Consider the following 20,295-nt stretch of genomic DNA (forward strand, 5'->3'; position numbering starts at 1 on the left):
GTGAGACCACGCCACATGTGTGCTAGTGATTGTATTGTCAGACAGAATTTAGGGAGAGTGCAAATGCTGATTTAACTACAACGTTATTCACAAAATATAATATTGGAAAATCACCAAGTGAATTGTGTTTTTGTATATTTACCACGTCCAATACCCGTTGAAGTTGCATATTTTCTAATTCAGACATTAGGGAAAAGCTCCAAATGAATTGAGAGGCTCTGAAACTGCATGTGTAAGGGTTCCTGTATGTGTGACTGATGGTTCGCACAAGTTTTATTTCTTGGGAAAGCAGCCAGGTAGTCAAGATAGTGATAAACAGAGTACATTGTTCTTAAATAAATGACTATTCTTTTTCTATTTGTGTAACACTCCATTTCCGATGAGTTGCAGATGCATTTCTTTCGGGTTTTTCAACCTCCACTGTCTCTAGTTTTACATTGTCCCATGTCGGTCTGTTCTGTGACATCGGCGTGCCGCCGGAAGTTGCGGTGATCACTTCCGGTGTGCGCCGGTATCAGAGAGACCCGACGTGGGACAGTGCAGGAGGCAGTGGATGGGGTTTTACCAGTGAAAGTCCTGTTAGGTGCAGGCAGTGGATGGGTTAATTCCTTCAGATAGGCCTTGTGTGCTTTTGCAGCCTTAGATACATTTGATGTATCCAAGAACGAGCCTAGCAACAGACAGAAAGTGTCAGACTGAGGGGTGGATACTGGTTAGGTCACATGCTGGATGTGATGGCCTGTCAGTATTCAGAACTGCTCTGTTATTGGGCAGAGTTACAAGCACAACCCAAGGGTATAAATACTGGCACGTTCCCAAAAGTGGGTGTGTCGCTTTCCTCCCTCTCTGGAGTGAACATCAACTTCCCTTGTCTCACAAGGGGACTCAGGAGGAGCACCATGCAGGAGGAAACTTGGATGGGCCTCAAGCCTTGAAGTTACCTTCTTAGGGGAAGCAAGGAAAGTGATGTACCTGTTGTAAGATCCTGAACATGCAATAAATACCATGGAATCATCTATCAGAGTGATTCACTGTCTTGGGCTAAAGAAAGGTGTCAGTCTGGGCCATCCTACTATCAGAAGATCCATGCTGACTGCATTTTTTGTTTTATATATGTATTTGGTGGGTGTTTTTAAAAAAAAATATGTATTTGGTTGGTGGGGGTGGGTTTATATGTATTTCGGGGGTTGTTTTATTTATATGTTCTTGGGTGGTGTTTTTTTAAAATATGATTTTGGGGGGTGTTTATTTTATATGTACTGTATTTGGGGGGTGGTCTTAATGTATTTGGGTGTTGAGGGGTTTGGTATGTATTGGGTGGTGGTTTGGTATGTATTTGGGGTGGGTTGGTATATAATTTGGGGGGTTGGAAGGTATTTGGGGGTGGGATTTTATTGCATTGGAGGTGGGAAGGTTTCTTGTACTGGGGTGCAGGTTTTTTTGGTATGTATTTTGTGGGGGGGATTTATTGAGAGTGGGGTAATTGATGGAGGGGGGGAGAGTGAGAGTAGGGAGATGGTGAGTGAGGGAGTGTGAGAAAAGAGGTCGTAAGAGTGAGACGGAGGGGAGATAAATAAATGTGAGGCAGTGGAGAGGGATTGAATGAGAGTGGGGTAATTGATGGAGGGGGGGAGAGTGAAAGGAGAGAGTGGGTGAGTGACTAAGAGAGGAGTGAGATGGTTGGGAGAAACATACATGGGAAAAGGGGGGAAAATAGAGGGGTCGTGAGGTTTGAAATGGGGGGAGGGGCAGTCGTAACTCTAGTCCTGGGCCCTGGGAATCTGTCTGCGACCCTGCATATACTATGGCAGGGGAGCTGTAACTATGAGTATCCCTCTCCTACTCAACTGCAGACCGTACAACCTAAGTAAAGTAAGATAAATTTGCAGAAATCCCTGCATGAGGCTGAGGGAATATTTTTTTTCGCCAAGATGACTGGTATAATTACTTAATGTAAATAAATATATCTGCTGAATGGGGTAGAAAAACATGGTAGAATTGAAGTACATGAAACCACTAGTGGTGAGGCCACTGATTTCACGTGGGAGGGTGTTGATACCCACCGAGGATGATACAAGCAGAGCATTTTGAGAAAGGAAAAAGCAACCATAAACTCTCCCTGATACAGTGGCAATTTTTAACCCTAAAACTGTTGAAAAGTCAATAAATTTTGAGCAGAAATGTGAGAACTGGATGCGTTTTGAATGTACAAATGTTGATATAGCTGTCGCTCTGTTGCCAGATTTTCAATCCCGTCATTATTATGAAAACTAGTTCCCATGCAGGGACAGCTCTAGGTTTTTGGGGGCTCTAAGCAAAAAAATATTTGGAGGTCTGGCTCACATCGTTAACCATACAACGCCGTCACGTGTGTGGCCTCCATTGGACCATCTCTCCGATCAATGCCGCAGTGTCCAACGACTGTTGGTCATGTCAGTTTCGGGCACATGTGACCGGGAGGCAGAAGTGTGAACGTGGCGGTCTGAGAGCTCGAACTGCTGCAGGAAAAAACATCGTTGTCAGACCAATTTTTATTTTCATCTCCAAACAGCTTCTTTTATCTCTCAAACTGGCTAATGCTCTACCAGCCCGTTCTCCTTATGGGTGGTTATATATCAAAAAATCTCCACTGATCAAATCAAATGTTATTTTCACCCGTTTAGTAGAACAGATACTCTGATTTATAGCCCCAAATAAGGGGCATTGGCGTAAACCTTAAATCTATTGGGAGACAAAATAAAATGTATACTACACATACACATATATAGACATCCATACAGTACATGCAGAAACACACAAATGAACGCTAACATACAGACATGCACACTTACAGACAATAGCTGGTGCGTTGTGTATGTTCCGCTGAAGCATGTTGTGGCTTGCAATAACGTTGGACACATCTGCACTATCCATACTTTATAAAGGTACACGCATACGCACATACACACACAGAGACATTCATGTATTGGCACACACAAGCACAAACACACATATACATTGACATACACAGGCACACAAACACACAGAGATTGGCACACACATTATTTCCACAAAGGCATAAACACTTACAGAGACATACATACACTGGCACAAACACACACGCATAGAGACCTACAAACATTGGCGCACATATACACACACACAGATAGATTGGCGCACATACAGTAGATACCTCTTTTCAGCTCCGGGGATCAATAGTAGTTAATGTGGAAGTCCATCACAAGAAATTAGACATTTGGCTGCATTCTTTCACCCTATTCAGAACAATGATGCAATTACATGTGAGACGCTTATAGTCATAATATCCTGCCGAGCGACAGAGAAGCCCCAATATTACGTCACATAATATATTTATACATAAGGAATATACAGAATTCTGTCAGTCGGCTAGTTAAGAGGACTCGTTATCTCTAAAAATAAGACTAACAAGTCTCTTCTGCAGATGGAGAGATAAAACTACACTATCAGCATGTATATTGTCATTTTTATATACGGCAGAATGAAAGAAAAAGCTGATAACTTATGAAATAAAAGAATGGATGGGAACATCCAAGAATCAATGAGAAGCAAGGAGTGGCAAATGGAAGTGGCAAATCACAAGGAGAAAGATTAATTAACTCTTCAATAAAGTAAACGAGATAATACATGATAGGAAGGTGAAAGAAACGAAATTAATGAAATGACAAACAATGTAATGTCATAATATCTATAATAGATTGGCAGAGAATACAGAATCCTCACTACAATAAGCGTGGCTAGAAAATTAATATTATTTTCTAGTTGTTCTGAGACATTTTAAGCACCAAAGATTTAAAGCCATAAACTCATTTTGTGTAAAAAATTTGATAAACAGTGCTAATTAAAATTTAAACAGGAAGGCTGCAGAGTAAGAAAGCTAATTTTATTGAGGTTCTGCTTGGGAATAAACCTACGCATTGACATTCTCATGTGTAAGAGCCGTATATCTTATTTATTTTCTGCAAAGCTTATGGTGCACCTGTATTGGATGTCTTGCAGCTATTCTCACCAACATGCATTGCAATATTCAGTGATAAAAGCAAAATGTGCCATTATAACATTTTCAGTATTATGATAAGTTCTTGCCTAGAGCTGAAAGTTTTATCCCCTGTGATATTTGTATGGTTTCAGATTAGCAAGAGGATAATGAAGAAATTATGTATTAAATGTCTGACACCCTTTTTAAACTGGCACCAACATCTTATCTGGTTTTGCCCTTGTACATTTTTTGCCACCCATTGATTAAATATAATATATTTGGTAACGCCTTCAGTACCAGAGAGCCGCGAAGGGGTTAAAATATGAAGCAATATGTCTTTATATATTTTAAAATTGGGTGTATAAAAATCATAATGAAGTGCATGAAATCTAATCACCATAACATAAAACCCAATACTCCCTATGCTAGAAATTGGAAGTGATTTCACGGCGGTTTTAAGTCAGAACTGAGGGATTTTGATAGAGAAATAGCTTTGTAGTAAAATCTGTGATGTGGTCAACCCCGTCCTATCTCCAAGTGACCTTGGATGAGTCATGTTGTGTCCCTCTGCATATGCTAAAAACAAACAAACAGATTCTGTGCTCATCATTATTCTTGTATTGGCAGCAAATAGAAAAATGATGATGAGTTAGAATAGAAGCACTAGGAATTCTGTAAAAAGATCATTTATGTCCAAAAAAAAATGTGTGCGGGTCTGAAGCAAGAACAATGTAATCTTTGGTGAAATAAGATTGATACATATTATCTTTAGAGCAGAGAACAAAGAAGAAGAAATAGTTATATATGGTGTTTGCTTTTGAGTATACAATATTATGAATTCGTTTTTCTTTTATATATTTTGGAATCACATGTACTTGGATACTAAACATAACTATGTAAAAGTTCTACAAGCTGATTGTTTCCTCCCACCCCCCCCCCCCCCCAAAAAAAGAAGTCTAAATTAAACATTTAACTCTTTCTCTGGATGTGGAGTCATCCATCACCATTTTAAACTTGGACACATAGTAATGTATAATCTCAGCTTGCTGTCCACTTGTAAAAATAGGAATAGACTTCGAGAAATGAGCAATTTCCCAAAAGAAAATTGGAAATTCTGCCAGCCAATTCCAGTTGACCTGCTATCAATCAGTGTTAAGTTCTCTGGAGCTATTGCTGAAGGGTACTGGCATTGTTGAAAGGTTTTACCTGGTGACTAATGGTATATTACAAATACATTTAAATACTATGGAAATCCAAAGAATCTAATTATCTGGAAACTTCTTCAGCAGCTTTTCAAGAAACTCGTAAATTAAGTGGAATGTCTATAAACTGGAATATTCATCAATATGCACGGTTTTGATAGATGACCTAGCATATTCAGTATAAGGCAGAGGTGATAAAATTAAGAAAATTATATATATATATATATATATATATATATATATATATATAAAACATATAGCTTTCTTTGCTGTAATTTGCTTACTTCCTTACATTGTGTATGTGAAGTGCTGCATGCCCTTTCAAACCTATATTAAAAAATAATAATGGTAATATTCTAACTTCATTGCGAATTTGCGATATGTCATGTATCCCAGCCAATATGATGGGAATTCAAGCATGCAGCATCAAATTTCACATGTAAATAAATGCCCGATTACATAACCATGGTTGAGCCGTCGATACGCACTGAATGCTAATAACGTATCCTGATTGGCTGGCCGTATGCAGAAATCTCATCACAGATTCAGACTATTCAGCTCAGAGAATGAGTGTTTAGAAAGTAAACGTGGCTGTGATGTTGAGTTCAGCTTGGGAAAAATGTTCCAGTTCCAAGTCTTAATTGTTACGGACTTGGCAGAGGAGGGAAATGATGAGGCTTTTGTGACACAGAAATGGATTTGTTTATTTCTCTCAACCAGTGAAGAAATTTTATAAATATATCTCTGAAACCAAATCCCACAAGACTCAAAGCTGGAGCGGTTTGAATAGATTGCCGGTACTTTTTCTTAGAAACTTTTATTCTTTTTTTTCATTTACAGGTTATCTATCCCCCTTTACATTATATTGATTTTGATGGGTAAAATCCACAGAAACTAATATCCTCAGGCTCTATTAAAAATGCTACCATTGAGATTATTTTCCATCCTACGTATAAACCAGTACCCACAATGACAACTGTGGCCCCTCATCTAGTGTTTATGTTGTGTATGATATATAGTGTAAACTACAGTCTCATGGAACCTGCAACGTGTTGCTGCTACTTTCCTCCGGCAGAGAAAGGGTAAAGATCTGGATTTGTCTCGTAATGTGTTTCTCATATTTATTTACTTAATTGGTTTATAACCTAGATTCATGAGAAATATGGAATTCAAATTAGGTTAGTATCATTGTATCTGTCCTTTTGAAGCTATATAATAGCTGTGAAAATAATTTAGATTCCTTTGTTATAAGACTGAGGGAAAAAAAAAAAAAAAATCAATAAACATTTTACAAATGAGAAATTCTCCTGTTATAGAAAAACAACTGTAACTGAAGAAAATTGACCCACATTTTCAAAAAGCCTTTTACGATGCTGGCGCATGCTAATAGGAGTCATTTCGCCATAAAGAGCGTGTATTCGTTTCGGGATTTAGATATTGATCTTCCAGTCTAACAAGCTTGTTATCTACAATTTGTTCTACAGGTTTTTCTTTTTTTTTTTTATTATTCACTGTCCCTTTGACCCAGTGACAGCCCAAGTTACAGAGCAGCAATAGCACAGAAGGAGCCAACACTGAACTCCACGCCTATAGATTGCATGCATGAAAAATCTGTTCGCAGAATGCCATCAAATAATGACCGACATAACGTGCCATACAGGGATACTGTGTGTTGTGGGAATATGATCAATGCCTTACATTATGGGGCCTGTGGGCACAGATTAATACATTGTCAGTCAATGGGCAACGAAAAAAAATTAAAAGAAACAAATACGATCAAAAAACCTTTAAAAATTAAATTACATACATTCAGCACAGGTGGCTCAATCAGTGACTCAGTCTTTGACTGGGATCTTGGGGACTGGAGTTGGCCACCCCTGGCTTAGCTACATCTGTAGTATCTTCACCTAAATCTTATTTAGTGACCAACTATCCACACTAAGGCCTGGGACATATATTTGTTCAGCCGCGCTGAGCAGCGCTCCTGCTCTGCCTCGCCTGCTCAAAATGGTGCTTTTTTTCTGTCCTGGCAGGCAAGGCAGTGAGCGCGCTCTGGGGGCGGGGTGAGGGCAGGGCGAAGGCGAGGCAGAGGCGTGTCAGGAGGCAGAGCAGGAGGCGGGGCTAGTCCCTTGCTCCCATTGGATGGGAGCGGTCACGTGACTGCTCCTCCGCTTCCCCGAGCGGCAAATTTGAAACTTGCCTGTCTCGGCAAAGTTTGTGATCCTCCGCACGCATCAGCACGCATGCGGAAGGGGAAACTATAGCCGCGCTGATGACAGATGCAGGGGGTTTGTGCATCTGCTCAGCTCGGCTCAGCCCGCCTCAGCGAGCTTGAACTTACTATGTCCCAGGCCTTAGGCTAAGGCCCCGCTGCATCAGACAGCGCGCCCGCACTGCATACAGGCGGCGCGTGGAGAGGCACTTCACGCTATCTGCGGTTCATTGGGAGCATTTTTGCGTGCGGGGTGTGTGGCCAAAACCGGGTGGAGGGCGCGGTCATGACAGTGGGCGGGGCCAAAACAAGCACAACAAAGCAGCTCAACACACACGGGTCACTGTTACCCCCCCGTGGGGATTGGATCTGCCTCTCTGTTGCCTGTGCTGCCCCTGGTTGTGTATTCTTTCCTACCACCTGGGATACATTAGCTACCCCTCTCTCACCCATGCTGTCCTCGGTGTGGGTCTCTCTGGGACAATATGTCAGACGGAGGCCGTCGGGGGGGGGGGGTCACCGGGGGACAAACTAATTAGGGAGGCGTGCAACAATTGTTCAATGTTGAAGGAGACCTCAGCAGACTTCCTCACCCCTCCCCCCCTTCCCTCGCTCCCGCTCCCCTCCTCTCTGATTGGCTCCCTGCCACACCATGTGATGCATCGCCGCTCCGGATCACCAGAGCCTTGTAGCTCCGGCCGGCTGACGCGTCACAGCACGTAGTGATCCACGGAGGGAGGAGGCAGCGGAGACCGCCAGATGGCAGGTAATGGGCTGGTGGCCCGCGCGCATGGGATGCGCGTGTCGCCGACCGCAGCCTTACTTTGAAGTGTGATTTTGATGAAGTGCGAATATAATGTTTTATTTACTTCTCCCCCTATATACAGTTGACGTAAAACAAAAAAAGATAGCAATGTATATCAACGGTACTCAGCCTTCTGACAAATATTGCGAGCTGATTTCCAAGCAGCTTGATACTTTCCATTCCTGCTACAATCTCATTTCCTGTGTAATTAATGGATGACTGAATTAAATTAGTAATCAAATCTGCATAATAGGCCTGCACTAGTTTCTGCAGCTGATAACAATTCAGGTGCTAAAACAGGATGCCAGCAAAGGGCAGGACTTTTGTTCCTGTTGCACGGAGGCTGGAAAGAATGCAGAATAACTGTTAATGTGGAATTTTAAAGACAGATTCCATATCAAAGCAATGTTAGCCAGAGAGATTTTCTAATCAAGCACCTAATAATTTTGCTTTGTCACTTGGAAAATGTGTTTCATTTAGATTTACTTTCTCCTTGCAGCTGTATATGAAGCAATTATTTGTTCCCAAGGGTTTGTGCAGCCACAGAGCAAGTAAATTTAATGAACTCAATCTTTTTTTTTTTCTTTCTAGGTGATGGCGTTACAAGTAATATTACAAAGAAGTTTACCATGCCGTGCCTTTATTAAGGGATTTTGCAAGCTACGAAAGGAGGGGAAGGTGAGCAGTTTATTTTCTGAAATAATGAGTAATAAACAAGTTTTGTGCAATTATTATTTCAGCCAGACAATATGAAAGTTTGTTGCTTTAAGAAAACATGAGGTTCCACTGGGTCATGGGTCGTGGGGCGGGGGGAGGGAGAGAGAGACTTTCAAATTCAATAAGTGTCTCCATTTGTATATATGTATCCCATGAAACGTCCCTCCAAATACATTAGGGTGACATGCCTTTGCTAAAAAGGGAGCCTACCTGAGATACATGCTAATAACTATTCAAATTATATTTAAATGAATCCCATACCACACTTCCTAAAAGGCTTTCTATACCAATTATATAGAGTTCATAAGCCTAAGCCTAATCACTGGAATGGTGTCAGACCCAACAGGACTAGAAACCACCACCATTGCTTTTCTAGGCCACAGCTCTAGCAGTGTGAGCTAAACCAGCTAATGGGTAGTATTACTGTCACTTCCTACATTTGTTTGGAGCTGCTCGCTGCTCCCTGCTCACACATACATTTAGCTAATCTAGCTATTAGCGTATCTCACAGGTAACTCAGATGTGCTCCACAAGGAACATTAAACTGTCAACCAGGAAATGGAAGTGGTCTGCGCTTAAAGGGGGTGGGAGCTATTGCAGGTATATGCACTAATTTTGGTGCTACATGATGGATATGCACAAAGGTGGCTACGATATAACAGAACAGGGACAACAATATTCACTGTGCCATCTGCCAGAGCGCCATACACATACCAGATTGAAATACTTTATTTTAAAATAAATGAAACTACAAATTGCAGGAAGTGATTCCACAGCACACAAAGTGTTATTGGGTTGATAAGTCTAAAGCACCTTATGAGGAATACGGTATGCTATCAGAACCAACAGGATCAGAGGCTGAAACCACACAACCTCTGTTATTCAGAACAACAGCTCTAGCAGTATGTGCTAAACCAGCTGATGGCTGGCACCACTGTCACAGTAAACTTAGTTTGAGCTCTACTTCTCATTGAGTGCTCATACCTGTACAAAGTACTTTACCCTCTTCAGGGATAGAGAAGCATATCTAATAAACAGCCTTCTGCCATGTGACCTTCAGGCACAGGAAGACACTTTACAGTCCATTTATTTGAATAGGCTGTAATAAATTCCAACACAGAAGCCTTATGGCAGAACACTGCTTAGTAAATATGGCCCACTGTCGTTATCCTTTATCAGATTAGAAGTACTAACTCAAGTCATGTGTCACTTTGTTATATTACTTTCTCTCTGCATCTGCTTTATGTGCTGTGCTTCACCTTGTTTTTATTTGTGTGTGTTAGAACACATGTGTTTTATTTAATCTCACCTAACCTTTCAAGGTTACAATAAACAAAATAGATATCCCTTGGAGGTATGCTAGTAATAGTGGTGTACGGCTAACCATCAGCTGGTTTAGCTAACACTGCTAGAGCTGCAGTATGGAAAAGACGTGGTCGTGGTTCTACAGCTGTTGGGTCTGATATCAGTACACTGTTCCAGCCATTCTTGTTCCTTGGCCTTATCAACTCTATATAGTTGTTATAAAAATACTTTTAAGAAGTGTGGGATGGGTCTCATTTAAATATACTTTATATAAGCATTAGCATATCTCCCAGGGTACCTAAGGTGTTCTTCCTTTTCAGCACAGGCATCTCTCCTTAATTTATTTGGAGGGAGGTTTAAGGGGATATATATACACAACTGGGAACTCTACTAAACCGAAAGGTTTCGCCCTCTCTCTCTCCCCAGATTTGTAACAATCTGGCCACATACTGTATTGGAAATCTACCGCTCAGATTGTCAGTGATACAAAAAAAGGCAGATTTGCCCTTTTGAGACTGATCCACGGAAATCCACGGCTCAAAGGAACTGCCCGATCTGGGGCGGATTCAAATTCACACTTCCCCCCCCCCCCCATCTTCACTTGTGACCCGTTCACTTGAACGGACTATAAAATCTCTTATTGCGTGGTCTCTCTTGCTCTCCTACTTGTTCACAGTAAAACTGAATCCCTGTTACAAACTAACTATTATCCTTTATTTGCATTGTGTTCATGTCCAGTAGGGTGAGTGGGAGTTTCTACGAGCTTCTGGACTTTCACCAGTTACACCTCCTTCATGCATTGATAAATAACTGGTATGCAGCTCACAGTTATCAGCTATTTAACCGCTTGAGTTGGACTGTCAGAACCGCTATTCACTGTTTATTGACTGGAAGGCTAGTCTGCCTACATCTTTAACTTTATTTCAGCCTGTGATGTGTTAATTATCTCTGATTAGCCTTGCACTATAAATACAGAATTTGTCTGGGTAGACAATGCAAGGCAACGCCGGAGGTGGATTCTATCTGTCTGGATGTTACTACAGCGTGATCTACAGTAAATGAGGATCTTGACATATTCCTGTGAGTTTCCTCCTCTACCACACCCACACTTCAAAACCTTGTCAGCCTGCAACAATAACCCTCCCCACTTTAACCGGCCATATTCTCTCTCAATATTTCTCCTTACAATCTCTCACTCATCTGTTTACCTAACTTTTCTTTTTTTTCTTAACCTACCTCGCAACTCTACCTGCTATATATATATATATATATATATACAGTATATATATATGTATTTATTTATATATATATATATATTATACACACACACACACACACACACACACACACACACACACACACACACACACACACACACACACACACACACACACACACACACACACACACACACACACACACACACACACACACACACACACACACACACACATACAGTATATCCTCCTCTCTTCTCCCTTTCTTTGCCTTGTGTTATCATTCTCTTCCTTCTCTTATCCCCAGAATGTGTCCTTTATTCTCCCTGTATTGTAATTTTGTAAAGTGCTGTGGCCACTCGTGCCGCTATATAAATAAGAAAATATACATACATACACATTCAATTTCCATGAAGAAGTAGCTCTTGGGCAGGGCTATACACGTATGCTCCAATTTATATTTTGATTTATTTTCCAAAAATGTTTTCATTGGTTTTCAGTCATTTTATAACCATTGACAGATACAAGTTATTATATTGTATTAACAAGTTAAAATATGTTCAATCAAATACATCCAATACATAAGGTAAGTAGAGTACATTTCGTAAAATAATCTATAGAAATCATTTTTTGGAAGAAGAAGAAGAGAAAGACGAAAACAAAGAACATTATCATTTCCCAGAGGGATTTAATTGTAGTTAATCAAAAAAAGCGTGTGATTTGTCATTGTTTGTTGGTTAAGTGGGTTAATCATTCTTATTAATATCTATCCAGGGGGCCCGATAAAGAGGAACTTTTCCATTAAATCCTTCTTGAATGGGTACGTTTCTCCATTAGCATCAGGTCGCATATACATTAGAGGAATATGCCTAAACACGAGGGAACCTGTTTTTTCCCCCAAAAAAGCTGCCAAGTTACATCTGGCAGCTGTTAAAAGATGTATAACAAGCTTAAAATTTGACTGGTCATCCCCTGAGGGGGTTTGCCTAGTAAAAAGAGACAGACATCTAAGCAGTGCCGTCTTAACGCATGGGCATGCTGAGTAGTTACCCGGGGGCCCCAGGAGCATAGGGGCCCCACGCTAATCTATGCACAGACCAGAATTTAACACTCATTTTCCGATCACCCGCCTCAACATTCAAACCTCCCGCTAACTCGGTAGAAGGAGAAAAATTGCGACTTGTAGCGGAGAGTGGCCGGGGCCCAGTGCACTGCTTTGCCCGGGGGCCTATAATGCTGTTAAGACGGCCCCGCGTCTAAGGGGATATTCTGTTTTATATAGAGTACAGTACATCCAACCAACACAAATATTATAAATATTAAAGGCATCCTAGGTGGTCCATGATAAAATGGGGAATAAGTAAACAGTGACACACTGTGAGTGCTCATTTGCATGTCATTACCCAGAATCCCTGGCTGCAGCGGATGCACTGTATGCTAAGAGATAACAGGGCATGGCAGGTTTGCGGACCCGTCCGAGGCATGTGAATGTGCTCACAAGTGGTATTTTTATTTGATGTGCAAAGGAATTCTAAAAATACGCATTAATATTTATTTGTATTCAAAATCTTACAAAATCAACATTACCGTAGTTCATGCAAGCCTTCCTTTCCTCCATGACAGAAGGGGCGGGGGGGGGAGGGCAGGGGGGGCTGAGTCACACATTTAAAATGCAGATAAAGAAAATGATATCCTGGAATATATAAAAGAACACGTTGTAGAATTGCAGAACAAATGACTACACAGGAGACACCCGTGGCGCTGCAACCACATGTAATAAACTTAATGTCTGGTGGAATCTGCTAATTGGATGTCATGTGTTTCCAGAAGAATATTAAGCAGATGTTTGAATTTAGTCTCTGCGCTGTGGCTGGCAAACACAATCATGAAATAAAATGCCTCAGCGTGACATCTGCAGTGTAAAACAACATACATACAACCATCTCTGTGCCCAGGACACACTTGAAAACGAGAGGTAACTCTCAATGTATTACTTCCTGGTAAAACATTTTATAAATAAATCGTGCGGGTGCTGTTAGACGCCTGGGGGTCATTCACTAAATTGCAGTGGGCGCTATCTGATTGACATCATCTGCTGCCATGAATTTGGCTGTTGGTGGTGGGATCTCTTGCCATTTCTTATTCTATGTTTTCCATTTGTTTTAGTGACAAAATAGTGTCATACAATTGAACCATATTTTTTTCCTACTATCGCAGGTTTTGAAATGGATCGATTTTCCCGTGTCAAAAACTCTTTTGAATTACCAGCATTTCAAAAATCTCCAAGACTAAAAGGGCTTAGACGTAAATGCATAAAAAGGGATTAAACTGGTGTTGTGTCCCATGGCGTTAAGCAATTCTGTATTAAATAAACATGTTCATTTGGTTTAAAAAGCTAAAATGATCCGAAAGAAAATACATTGCAATAAAGGCGTGCCATTGTTACTCAACACTCACTATAATAACCCCCTTAGCTGCCATGGGCAATGGCAGAGTAAGGTGTAATGATGATTAGGCAGTCGCAGAAAAACCCCCATAAACCAGATAATCAAGGGGTCATGAGTAACACCAACATATAGATGTATAGAATAGCTTGAGAAGTCAGGACAGGTATCTTCCTTTTCCCTGAGTGTTGGTAAATCATCCCTAAAATGGATAATAAAGGGTTCTTAATCTTGTTATTGGTAGTGCTTGGGTTTTGAAGTTCAGTGAAGCCCATTGGAGGAAGAAGAGGATTCCACATCTGTATGTCTCAGCTGTATGAAGTCTCCCCAAATGGGTACTGTCCCATTTCGGCTCATGGACATGCAATAAAGTGGCAATTTTCAGCCCTGCGTAGGCATACCAAACAAGGAAAAGATTGCTGCAGAGATTCAAAGGCCTATAGTACCCATATAAAATATTCGGTAAGAATCTTTTCTCATGTTGATTTATGTGACTAAGGGGTCATTTCTATATAGCCCGAAGAGCCCTTTCGGGACGAAAGTCCTTCTGAAAGTCTATGGGGAAAACGATCTAGACAGCTGCTTTAGACTATATAAATTTAACTCCAAGGGGCCTATTCTATAAGCCTTCATAAAAAAATTGCTGGCTGGTAACGCCGACAGTTTTTTGAGCGTTGCTATCACGTTATTCAGAAAGCTTACCTGCGATAGCAAAATGCCCAAAACTGGCGAGTAGCCAGTGACGTGGTGATCGCCTCTCTCAAAAGGGATTCACCAGCGATCTGGCCGCACAGCTGCATAGAGAGCTGCACAGAGAGAGCTGCCTATCCCTGCGCATATCTCTCCAGAGATCGCAGGGTTTTAATAATGCCTAGGGGTCACACTCGACTCCTCTCTCACATTCGCCCCTCACATTCAAAACATATCTAAAACCTGTCGCTTTTTCCTCCTCAATATAACAAAGTTACGCCCTTTCCTCTGTTGCTCGACTGCTAAAACTCTGACTCAGGCCCTCATTCTCTCCCGTCTTGATTACTGTAACCTGCTGTCTGTCCTTCCTGCCTCTCACCTGTCTCCCCTACAATCTATCCTAAACGCTGCTGCCAGAATCACTCTACTTTTTCCTAGATCTGTCCCTGCATCTCCCCTCCTGAAATCCCTCTCCTGGCTTCCGATTAAATCCCGCATCTCACACTCCATTCTTCTCCTCACTTTTAAATCTTTACACTTTTCTGCCCCTCCTTACATCTCAGCCCTAATTTCTCGTTATGCACCATCCAGACTCTTGCGTTCTTCTCAAGGATGTCTTCTTTCTACCCCCTTTGTATCTAAAGCCCTCTCCCGCCTTAAACCCTTTTCACTGACTGCCCCACACCTCTGGAATGCCCTTCCCCTCAGTACCCGACTAGCACCCTCTCTATCCACCTTTAAAACCCACCTTAACACACACTTGCTTAAAGAAGCATATGAATAGCACTGTGGATATTCTGAACACATGATACATAAAGCTTGGCCCCCTGCAGACGCACTTACCAGAACTCCCTCCTACTGTCTCTGTACGTTCTCCCAACCTACCAATTAGACTGTAAGCTCCTCGGGGCAGGGACTCCAGTTCCCTAATGTTACTTTTATGTCTAAAGCACTTATTCCCATGCTCTGTTATTTATTTGATTAAGACATGTATTACTACTGTGAAGCGCTATGTACATTAATGGCACTATATAAATAAAGACATACAATACAATACAATAACATTTTTAATACTAGTGTACGTGAGCAGCGGGTCTCCGGAGCAGAACTGCTTAAAATTAAAGGTAATTAAGGGGTTAACTCCACCACACCCACCAAGGGCCAAATACCATCTTCACTCATCCCCTCTACCCACAATAAACATGGCACTGGTAGTTAACCCCTTTAGCTTTAGCTAGGGTGACCACCCGTCCCCCTTTTGCCGGTACAGTCCCGGTTTTTCGGGAGCTGTACCGCTTTTCTGTGTGTACCGGAAATGTCCCGGATATTCCTCAATGTGTCCCCGTTTTTTTTTTATTATTGCCGGCGGTGCGCGAGTAATTAGCTGCGGTGCACTGTGCGCTGTGCGCGAGTCTGCGGCGGCGGCGCGGAGGAGGAGACTGCAGCAGCCCCGCTGGTAAGTATTTTTTTTTTTAATGCCGCCTCCCCTTCCCCCCGGCAGTTTCCTACCTTGTTGGCCAATCCCCAGCGTCCCGGCATTAAGCCCCGCCCCCCGGCATCATCCTTCACCAAGGACCGGCATGTGGAATGGAGGAAGGGTGCCTGGGGGCGGGGCTTCCGCTTCCTGCGGCAGAGCACACGTGGTGTGTGTCTCTGCCCACGGCTCCTGGCTCTTCTGCGCGGTGTCTCCCCCCCTCTGCCCGCCCGGGGGGATAGGAGGTGAGTTTTTGATCCTTTGCCTCCTGTCCTGGCGCTCCCTTCCCCCCCTGTCCCCTTGGTTCGGGAGATGGGCGCGGGGACTGGCAGTGGTGGCTGCGCGGTGTTCCCCCATTCTGCCCCGGGAGCCCGTGGCTGCCCGCCGGGGGAGGGGGGGCGGCAGTTTACCTTTGCGTCCCGGCGCTCCTATCCACCCCCCCCCCCCTTGGTGCGGGAGATGGGCGCGGGGGTGGGTGCAGGGGGAGGCGGAGAGCCACCTGCTCGTGGCTGCCTCTGTCTGTACGCCAGTGTGTGTGTGTGTACCAGTGTGTGTGTGTACCTGTGTGTGTGTGTGTGTACCTGTGTGTGTGTACCAGTGTGTGTGTGTGTGTGTGTGTACCAGTGTGTGTGTGTGTACCAGTGTGTGTGTACCAGTGTGTGTGTGTGTGTGTGTACCAGTGTGTGTACCAGTGTGTGTGTGTACCAGTGTGTGTGTGTACCAGTGTGTGTGTGTGTACCAGTGTGTGTGTGTGTGTGTATACCTGTGTGTGTGTGTGTACCAGTGTGTGTGTGTGTGTACCAGTGTGTGTGTGTGTGTGTGTGTACCAGTGTGTGTGTACCAGTGTGTGTTTGTACCAGTGTGTGTATGTGTGTGTGTACCAGTGTGTGTGTACCAGTGTGTGTGTACCAGTGTGTGTGTACCAGTGTGTGTGTACCAGTGTGTGTGTGTGTGTACCAGTGTGTGTGTGTGTACCTGTGTGTGTGTGTGTGTACCAGTGTGTGTGTGTACCTGTGTGTGTGTGTGTGTACCAGTGTGTGTGTGTGTGTGTGTACCAGTGTGTGTGTGTGTGTACCAGTGTGTGTGTGTGTGTGTGTGTACCAGTGTGTGTGTGTGTACCAGTGTGTGTGTACCAGTGTGTGTTTGTACCAGTGTGTGTATGTGTGTGTGTACCAGTGTGTGTGTACCAGTGTGTGTGTACCAGTGTGTGTGTACCAGTGTGTGTGTGTGTGTACCAGTGTGTGTGTGTGTACCTGTGTGTGTGTGTGTGTGTGTGTGTGTGTGTGTGTGTGTGTGTGTGTGTGTGTGTACCAGTGTGTGTGTGTGTACCAGTGTGTGTGTACCAGTGTGTGTGTGTGTGTGTGTGTGTGTGTACCAGTGTGTGTGTGTGTGTGTGTGTGTGTGTGTGTGTGTGTGTGTACCAGTGTGTGTGTGTACCAGTGTGTGTGTGTACCAGTGTGTGTGTGTGTGTGTATACCTGTGTGTGTGTGTGTGTACCAGTGTGTGTGTGTACCAGTGTGTGTGTGTGTGTACCAGTGTGTGTGTGTGTGTGTGTGTGTGTGTGTGTGTGTACCAGTGTGTGTGTGTGTGTGTACCAGTGTGTGTGTGTGTGTGTGTACCAGTGTGTGTGTACCAGTGTGTGTTTGTACCAGTGTGTGTATGTGTGTGTGTACCAGTGTGTGTGTACCAGTGTGTGTGTACCAGTGTGTGTGTACCAACCTGTGTGTGTGTGTACCAGTGTGTGTGTGTACCAGTGTGTGTGTGTACCAGTGTGTGTGTGTACCAGTGTGTGTGTGTACCAGTGTGTGTGTGTACCAGTGTGTGTGTACCAGTGTGTGTGTACCAGTGTGTGTGTACCAGTGTGTGTGTACCAGTGTGTGTGTACCAGTGTGTGTGTGTGTGTACCAGTGTGTGTGTGTGTGTGTGTCCCTCTCCCTCTCTGTCCCTCTCCCTCTCTGTCCCTCTCCCTCTCTGTCCCTCTCCCTCTCTGTCCCTCTCCCTCTCTGTCCCTCTCCCTCTCTGTCCCTCTCCCTCTCTGTCCCTCTCCCTCTCTGTCCCTCTCCCTCTCTGTCCCTCTCCCTCTCTGTCCCTCTCCCTCTCTGTCCCTCTCCCTCTCTGTCCCTCTCTGTCCCTCTCCCTCTCTGTCCCTCTCCCTCTCCCTCTCTGTCCCTCTCCCTCTCTGTCCCTCTCCCTCTCCGTTCCTCTCCGTCCCTCTCCCTCTCCGTCCCTCTCCGTCCCTCTCCCTCTCCGTCCCTCTCCCTCTCCGTCCCTCTCCGTCCCTCTCCCTCTCCCTCTCCGTCCCTCTCCCTCTCCGTCCCTCTCCCTCTCCGTCCCTCTCCCTCTCCGTCCCTCTCCCTCTCCGTCCCTCTCCCTCTCCCTCTCCGTCCCTCTCCCTCTCCGTCCCTCTCCCTCTCCGTCCCTCTCCCTCTCCGTCCCTCTCCCTCTCCGTCCCTCTCCGTCCCTCTCCGTCCCTCTCCCTCTCTCTCCCTCTCCGTCCCTCTCCCTCTCCGTCCCTCTCCCTCTCTCTGTCCCTCTCCCTCTCTCTGTCCCTCTCCCTCTCTCTGTCCCTCTCCCTCTCTCTGTCCCTCTCCCTCTCTCTGTCCCTCTCCCTCTCTCTGTCCCTCTCCCTCTCTCTGTCCCTCTCTCTGTCCCTCTCCCTCTCTCTGTCCCTCTCCCTCTCTGTCCTCTCACCCTCTCTGTCCTCTCACCCTCTCTGTCCTCTCACCCTCTCTGTCCTCTCACCCTCTCTGTCCTCTCACCCTCTCTGTCCTCTCACCCTCTCTGTCCTCTCACCCTCTCTGTCCTCTCACCCTCTCTCTCTCTGTGTCACCCTCTCTCTCTCTGTGTCACCCTCTCTCTCTCTGTGTCACCCTCTCTCTCTCTGTGTCACCCTCTCTCTCTCTGTGTCACCCTCTCTCTCTCTGTGTCACCCTCTCCCTCTCTCTGTCCCTCTCCCTCTCTGTCTCACCAACTCTCTGTCTCTCTCACCCACTCTCTGTCTCTCTCACCCACTCTCTGTCTCTCTCACCCACTCTCTGTCTCTCTCACCCACTCTCTGTCTCTCTCACCCACTCTCTGTCTCTCTCACCCACTCTCTGTCTCTCTCACCCTCTCTCTCTCTGTCTCTCTCACCCTCTCTCTCTGTCTCTCTCACCCTCTCTCTCTCTGTCTCTCTCACCCTCTCTCTCTCTGTCTCTCTCACCCTCTCTCTCTCTGTCTCTCTCACCCTCTCTCTCTCTCTCTCTGTCTCTCTCACCCTCTCTCTGTCTCTCTCACCCTCTCTCTCTCTGTCTCTCTCACCCTCTCTCTTTCTGTCTCTCTCACCCTCTCTCTTTCTGTCTCTCTCACCCTCTCTCTCTCTCTGTCTCTCTCACCCTCTCTCTCTCTCTGTCTCTCTCACCCTCTCTCTCTCTGTCTCTCTCACCCTCCCTGTCTTATCTTAACTGCCGTATACCTACACCGAAGTAACCTACCCTTCTTTCTTCCTGATCTGACTCAAGTTTCACACGGGAGACCTCGGAAGACAGGTAAGGAACACCTCCCCTCCAGTATAATACCTTGAGGGACTGCGGATCAGGTAAGATCCCAGGCGGGATTGCTGCTTTAGAAATTGTGAAGAGGCGGCGTCCTGACACTGGTTAAGGGGTTCAGAATCATTCACATCTGTTTTTTTTTTGTTCGATTAGTGAGGTCAACACACACACACACACAACTATGTAACAAGGACTAATGGTAGTAAGTATAAGTGTACTACAATAAATAAACTGTTAAGTAAAAAAAAAAATGTCCCGGTTTTTCATTTTCAAAATCTGGTCACCCTAGCTTTAGCTTTAGCTGTTAGCCGCTAAGATAATGAAGTTGCCTGTAAATGCATTTTTATTGCATTTTTATTGCATGGAATTCATGCCGGGGGTCTCCTGAGCTGATATTAATGTGTATCAGCTCCAGAGACCGCTGGCATCAATCTGATGCAGGAAAAATGCAAGTACTCTCTCGTAGTCTTCTCAGCAGGTTCTCCCCAGCCTCACACCAACTTTTCCTGGCGTGAGGATTTTGGTAGAAACTCTCCATTCTAGAGCCATGATTAGCCTCGGTAAACTAATCGAGGCTACTAGAATTGAACGAGTTTCAAAACATGCCGATAAGTCGCTTATCGCCACTTACCCGGCGATGTACTTTGGATGGCTGCAAAAATTGTCGATTCATGTCTTTATCGACCACTTATCGAGACT

The sequence above is a fragment of the Ascaphus truei genome, chromosome 19 (assembly GCF_040206685.1).
Source record: "Ascaphus truei isolate aAscTru1 chromosome 19, aAscTru1.hap1, whole genome shotgun sequence".
Lineage (NCBI taxonomy): Eukaryota > Metazoa > Chordata > Amphibia > Anura > Ascaphidae > Ascaphus > Ascaphus truei.